Source organism: Odocoileus virginianus, chromosome 16, assembly GCF_023699985.2.
Source record: "Odocoileus virginianus isolate 20LAN1187 ecotype Illinois chromosome 16, Ovbor_1.2, whole genome shotgun sequence".
NCBI classification, from domain to species: domain Eukaryota; kingdom Metazoa; phylum Chordata; class Mammalia; order Artiodactyla; family Cervidae; genus Odocoileus; species Odocoileus virginianus.
Window position 1 is genome coordinate 51,202,348 of NC_069689.1, and position 7,679 is coordinate 51,210,026.

At 40.3% G+C, this 7,679-nt stretch overlaps 1 long non-coding RNA gene across 1 annotated transcript; it reads right to left on the bottom strand.

Moving 5' to 3' along the window:
• Window positions 1-712: 712 nt before the first annotated feature.
• LOC139038740 (uncharacterized) lies at window positions 713-6,381 on the bottom strand. Its single transcript, XR_011491891.1, has 3 exons — window positions 5,762-6,381; window positions 3,393-4,393; window positions 713-2,844 (listed from the first exon to the last, which is right to left on the bottom strand). It is a non-coding gene; the product is annotated as an uncharacterized lncRNA (long non-coding RNA).
• Window positions 6,382-7,679: the final 1,298 nt, after the last annotated feature.

Sequence of the window (7,679 nt, forward strand, 5' to 3'; positions counted from 1 at the left end):
ACCAGAGCCCATGGCAGTGAAAGCACAGATTCCTAACCACTGGATCACCAGGGAATCCTCTGCCTTAATAATTCTGCATATTTGGAAAGGACTAATAAGGTCAGGCAAAACAGTAATTTAATGACTCTAAAACCCCAGGCAAGAAGAAGGGGACAGATGACTTTACTATACATTTCATGATGTCAAAGCAGGTCTGGAGCAGAGGGAACACTTTGTACTGACTCCACATCATCACTCCACACTCAGTATTATAGGACATCTCAGGTGTACCGAAGAATTTTCCAGTCCACTAAAGCAGACAGGATTCTTGTTCAAATAAGGTGACTCTAAGCTATGAGAATTTATTCTTTAATATTTATTTAATTACTTATTTGACTGCACCAGGTGTTAGTTGGGGCATGTGGGATCTAGTTCCCTGACCAGGGACTGAATCCAGGCCCCCTGCATTAGGAGTGCAGAGTTTTAGCCCCTGAACCACCAGGGAAGGCCCTAAGCTATGAGAATTTAGAAGGATATAATAATTTCAAATATTTCCTTGAAAACAGAAGTTACATTAAACATAACTCTGGGATTAAAAATATTTATGACTTCTGGAATATGAATTTTCTTGGTATGTTTCTTGAATATATTTTGTTGGCATGTTTCATGCAAGACAAAATAAGTAATATCCTTCTACTTTGTACATGCATCAATATGTCTCATTTCACTAGTGTTTAAAGAGAAAATGTAGTACTTATTTTTTTATTTACAATAATATATGCTTCAGATGAACAGAGTGATTCACAATTCTTAAAGGTTATATTCCATTTATAGTATTTTATAAGATAGTGGTTATTTTCCCTGTGCTGAACAATATATCCTTGTAGTTTATTCATTTTATACATGGTAGTTTGTACCTCTTAATCCCCTGCCCTGATCATGCCCTTCCCCCGCTCCCCTCTCCTCACTAGTTTGTTTTCTAAATCTGTTTCTTGTTATATTCACCAACTTCATCTTTTTAGATTCCACATATAAGTGATATCATACAGTATTTGTCTTTCTCTGACTTATTTCACTTAGCATAGTGCCTTCCAAATCTATGTCCTTGCAAATGGCAAAATTTCATTTTTTTACAGTTGAGCAATATTACATTGTATAAATACATCTTCTTTATCTAGTCATCAATTGATGGACACTGATGTTGCTCCCATATTTTTGTTATTGTAAATAGTGCTGCTGTGAAAATTGGGGTGCATGTATCTTTTTGAAGGTAGTATTTATTCAGATGCTCATTTTGATATAACCACTAACAGCAACAGGACTAACCATTTCCTCATTTTATGTTTCAAAAATAGTTTTCAGTTCTATGCATCAAATATTGTCTATCATATATAAGGTGCTGTGGAAATTACTTGCATAGACTGAACTTATTTTGGTTGTGTGCATTCTATGCCTGTTGAGTAATTAAGGACAAAGGGCACAGAGCTGAACTTACCTCAGTGGTTTTTGATAAGGCAGTTGCTACAGGAATCTGGGTGTGTCATGTGCATACCCAACCAAAATGCAAAACGTTAAAAAAAATGTCTAGGGAGATATTGAAAGATTGGCTAAAGGTGGTAGTTTGGGAAGTCGGTTTAAGTAGGTGGACTTAAAAAGTCTGCAATTAACCATTTGCAGTTAGTGGCTTGTTTTTGTTTCCTCAAACAGCTTTTGAGTATCTATTCTCAGGGTCAAAAACTCAAATATCTATAGGAACCAAGAAGATAATGTAAATAAACAAAGCAGGTAAATTTGAAAAAAATGGAGACAGACACATTTTATGTGCCTTGTAAACATGGAGGCAACTCTTCATTTCTAAGAAATGAATGAGCTCTCTCCCACTATTCTTGAAAGATGCTTTAGCCTTGTTCTCTCTTTTGGTGCTGAGAGAGAGATAACTGCAAGAAAAATATCAGTGCATACTCAGTATAAAGGACACCTCACACGGAGCCTCAAAGAGGAAGCAACAGGGAGTGGCAAGGCTGCAGTAAAGTGAAGCGCGGGTGTCTGGTCAAAGGGGCCCATCTCTGCACTGGGTGTCTGCTGCCACGTGGAAACAGGTTTGGGGGCGGGGCGCTGGGGGCATAGATCATTCTTCTAGAGAAGTCAAAGACCCTGATCTGTATGTAAATCCAGATTTTAAAATGTGACCTGACATTTTAAAAAACAAATTTGAGAAAAGAGCCAAACAAAATTAATTTGGTGGGCTGGGTGAGGCCTGTAGGTCACCAGTTTGAGATCTCGAACTTATTTATCCAGGTATTCTGCTGTGAGGTGCTGGGAATACAAAGATCTAAAAAACAGAAAAGCAAAAAATTCTGCTCTCATGAAGCTTATGGACAAGTACATCATACATGAGTTCACACACACGCACACACACACGTGTGTATTTCCCTGTATCCAGGGGAAATTACCAAGTGTTTTAGGAGCCCAGGGGAAATCAGATCAGAGGAAGGTGAATGGGTAGGGAAGAGGGCCAGGGAAGAATTCCAGGTCGGTCGGTCTAGGTGAGTTATATTGCTAGCTGAGCCAAGCTAGTAGAAATGGTGGAGGAAGGTGGTGGGCCAGGTGGAGGTGTTAACACACGCTAAGGTGTGGGGGCCACAGCAGTCAGAGCCTTTTGTTAAAGAAGCTAAGATACAAGTGTGAGATTCAGGAGACCAAGTGGTGAAAAGAGGTCCTCCCTGTCATGCAACTGCAAGAAGACCAAAGACCCCAGATTGAACTCAAAAGAACATCAAATCCAGTTGTCCGGTTGGCAGTTCTTGGACAAGTCCTCCTGACTGCTGCAGCATGCAAATTCACTCAGCGTCTGCTAGGAATTAGCTGTCATTTCAAAGAAACCAGGATGTAAGATTTTTGAACTAGAATAGAAAACTCAGCCCTCAACGTTTGGTAACACTCTTCTCCTGATTTCCTGCTATTTGGCTATTATGTCTGTGGGAAGGATGGACCTGTAGTGAAAATCTGAATGCAAGCTGAATCGTTGATTGGAAGAACTGGCCTAAGTTGTCCCTGTATCCAGTGTCAGGGTCAACACAAATCTAAATTAAATAAATCTCCCTGGTCCTGAAAGGGAAAGAGACCTCTCTCCCCCAACCTTGTTTCTTTCCCTATTTACATTAGAAATTTTGTGGTTGTAAATTCCTTCTCTGGCCCTTTAAGAATTACACAAACCTTTTTAAAAGCTAAATAAGCCTCTTGCCAACTTTACAACATAGGAATGCCTTTCTCAATGACCTGGGAGCTATCTCTTTGAAATGGAATCATCAAGGAAGATAACATCCCTATTTCCTCTCTTTGGAAAGACAATTCTCCCTGGGACAGTAGGAGTCTAACTTCAGAAGGTCCCTATTTCCAAGTTTCCAACTTACCTCCTGTCGTAAATATGTAAGAAGTCTTTTCTTTGGGTAAACCAATTGGCTGATACAGAAAGCAGCTACCAATTACCAAGGTGAATTTAGGATGAACTACATGTGACAAATGGTACTGTCAAGCCCTCCTAGGTACTGTATATCTTGAGAACAGATAGTATTAATAATAGGGTATATCTGCTTTGCTGTGTAAAAGTGAAATTCCATCTTTGCAGTCTCTCAGTGGATTGCCTGTGATGCACATCATATTTTGGCTTAATGCTTATTCAGTAGTAAAACGGCTTTCTTTCTCTTCTGCTTCTGTGGAGAGTTTTTGGGGGTTGGCAGGAGATTTTGTTTTTAATTATATTTCCTCAACACCTGCCACCAAGGTTGGTTGCGTTTGGGTCTTTCCAGCTCAGGGTATGGGTAAGCATCTAAATGCCCTGATATAAATGTGAAAAGTCTGTTCATGACAAAGCAGAACAGATTTCAGAGAAACAGATTTTCACACTCCTCTCTGAGAGTGCCACAATTAGAAGATACTGTGTACTCTCTGCAGTATTTACAGACACCGGTACAGCACAATGGCAGGCTAGCACAGGCTCTCCTTAGACAGTCGGGGTTTGACTCTTCCTTCCATCTTTGCTTCAGGCACTTAGCCTCCAGGTGGCTTAGTTTCTCATCTGAAAATGAGAGACAAAATGGGGAAACAGGCTTCATAGAACAGTGCTTTCCAGAGTATAAAGGTTCCATAGTTTAATTAGAATCATTTCACAACATTATTTGAAGCTTTGTTATAGGCAGAAACACTTCTGGGATACAAAGTGAAGTGTCAGTCGTTCAGTCGTGTCCCACTCTATGTGTCTTGAACTGTAGCATGCCAGGCTCCTCTGTCCATGAGATTCTCCAGGCAAGAATGCTGGAGTAGGTTGCCATTCCCTTCTCCAGGGGATCTTCCTAACCCAGGGATCCAACCCAGGTCTCCTTCATTGCAGGCAAATTCTATACCATCTGTGGCCCTAGGGAAGTGATGGGGAAAACACGGTTATTTATCTCCAGAGGAATTTACAGTCTTATAATAATTATATAGTTCCATTAATTTGAATGTAAATTAACTTCTCAAGAAAGAGAAAAATAGAAAAAACATTTTTAAAGGGAAGGTGACACAGCCAGGGGCTATTACCCTGATTCAGCTCCTTGTAATTATATGGGCTCTGTGGTTAAGCTAGTTTAAATCTAAAAAGACTTCTTCCTGAGCTAGTTTAACAGGAAAAACGAGAATTTTTATAAAAAGAAGCGAATGTATCACCGACTCTGAAGCCAAAAGCGCTACCACATCTCTTAGTCCATGACTTAACACACACCCTGAAGCGCTCCCTGATTTTTTTCCCATCCAGACGACCTAACTATAAGGGTTTTTTTAACGTTATAAAAGTAAATAAACATTGGCTACTGGCACAGAACACTCTTAAAGCCAGCCCTTACGACTCCTGTTTTCTGCTAAGCTCAAGGGTGTTCAACTGGCTTTGTACCTGGCTCTTTAAGAGAGGACTCAGAGGCCATCTTGGAAACAAAAGGACTTTGGGCGCCCAGGGGGGAGGAGGTGGTTCCCAAGCAACAGGAGTTGCGCGCCACGCAGCCGCACTTCGCGGCGCCCAGCCGCCTACCGCGTGGGCGGGGCATGCAGGGCGGTGGAAAATTACCGCGCTTCCTCTTAAAGGCGCCCGGACATTTCCTGCCTGGAACCCTGTCTCTCATCTCGGTTGTAAGCTACAATGTGAAGTGGGGGTCTCCATTTTATCTTCCTAGATGTATTAAAATTCAGTTCCCAATTTCCAGGCCAGTACTAGTTTATACTTAGGCGAGTAAAGTCGGAATGAAGAGGCATTTTCTTAATCAACTTAAGAAAAAGAAAAATCTTATATATCGAACTCTGGTGCAGAAAGGGCTACTAACACAGGAACGAGACAGAGAAACAACTTTGTGAATAGTCACATTGACTGTCAACCGGTTTAAAAATGATTAGGATCTGAAGTAAGGAAAACTCGTTTTTTTTTTTTTACAAACGGATTGACAAATTATAACTATTAAAAACTACCAAAAACCAGAATAAACGTGTAAGAAGCAACAGGAAAGGTTTAGCAGGCATCAGGAGATTTATCCTTTTTGTAGATCGGCTTTTACAGTATAAAAGATAATCTGTGAGATTTTTTTTTTCTGCCTCTTAGTCGTCAAAGAACTTTCTCCATGTTAGAAGCTCTTCTGATTTACAGGTTAAGCGATAGTTTATCGCTGGCTTACTTTTACGAAAGAATAAAGAACAATTCTGGTTTTTATAACGTGAACATTTGAGATGTAGTCTGTGGCTCAGAAACGACTCCCCTTACCAAGCAATATTTTCTAGAAGCCATCCTGAAAACAACTGGGTGAAATAGAGATGTTGGTCTTCCCGGAAGTAAAGCTCTTGACACATTAACTCTCTTCATTTCAGACGGTTTGCTCGGTGGTCTTTGGGTTGTGAGAGTACCCACCTTCTACTCTCTCCTCACGCTCTGACCGCGGACAGTAGTGGGGGAGTCGGGATGGATTCTCACGAGGCTCTAGGTGATGTCCCAGACTACCACGGCCCTGGCAAATTGATTTTCCACCCCCAACAGAGCCATTTCCCTCCTGCCTCGCGGCCCTGTTAAGCCGTGTCTTCACTCCTGTCCCCTTTTTAACACGTCTTTTTTTTAATCCCTCACTTTCCAGTCTCCACTTCCTAGTAATTTTGGATGAACCTTTCTTGTTTTTCAGAACGCAGAGCTGTGACGTTGGAGTTCTAAGCAGATGTTCTGCGTGCATTTAGATACACAGGACGGTGTTTAGCCTGTAATTTCCAAGTTTGGATGTTAAAGGGATATACTTGTGACATTATCTTTACATAACCACAGGGAAAACTAATTAGTTACATGTAACCAAAAGCTGTGTCGTGTAGAGCTGTCATCCGTGTTGAAGCTGCAGGGGAATATGGTTTGATGTAAAGGGAATTGTGCCTTTGAGACAAAAATAGGTGCAGCTGCGTTTGGTGCTTTAATTTTTTTTCCACTGCGAGAATATTTACCAATGCCAAGAAACTGAAATTGGGAAATGCCCCATTTCAGATTAGATGATGCTTCTAATTTTTAAAATAGGCTTTTCGTGGAAAGCCTAGTCTGTAACAATACTTGGTGGTTGCTGAGCTGGTTAGTGTAGGTGTCAACGCTGGGTACTGTGGCTACCTCCCTAACTCTGCAGGGAAGTGGTATTTTACAGACCAAAAAGCTCTGCGGGGTTTCTAATGGCCGAGAGACTTCCCTACCGCCCTACTGAGTCCGGGATAATCCTCTGTTATTTAAAATTTACTGCGGGATAGAGACAAGAACAAACAAACAAAAAAAGAGCGAACGAGAGAGAGTCTTAAAATGTAAAGTCATCTGGATTTTCCCTCTCAGGTCCAATTCTAAAGTGACTAAGAAAATAAAAAAATAAAGTGACTAAGAGGCTAAATTCATATACATTAGAATCTAACTCTAATGGTTAAAATATAATAAAAGAGTTTTGGAAGAAGACAAAGTGTTTAAATATGCATTAAGTTTTAGTAAGCAGAGTTGGTAGATTTTGGTTGCTCATATTTAATAAAGATGATAAGGCTGCATAGTTTATAACATTTTCTAAGAAGAATTACTGAGTTAGAATGCGGGAAGACAGGGTTTGGGAATTTGGTCTTTGAGATAGGGCTGCCAGATAAAATACAGGAGAACATTCAGTCACGTTTAAATTTCTGATAAACAATGAATACTTTTTTTTAAAAGTACATTTGGAATACATTTACACTAAAATCGTTTGTTGTTTCCGGGAAATTCAAATTTAGTTGAGTAACTTGTATTATTAGTTGTTAAATCTAGCAATTCTAGCTTTAAGGGCCTTAAAGAGGGCACATGTAATTAGATTTCTCCACCTGCATTACTCCAGTGCAAAAGGTTCGGGCTCAAGGGGCCAGGCTGAGATATGAATGTAACACAACAGCATACAAGTATATTGCCCTGAACAAGTTGTAGGTGGCCACCACATGCTGCCCTTCAAAATACCATGTGCACTGACTGTTGCCTTGTTCATTCACCCAACTAACAGTATTGATTGAGTGCCTGCCTTATGCCAGGCATAAATTCTGGGAAGAGTAAGATAAACAAGGTAAAAATCTCTGTCTTTGAAAAGTCCTATATTTTTGGCAGGTGGACTAACATGTAAAATAACTGCAGTAAATACCAGGGATTACAAGTTTGA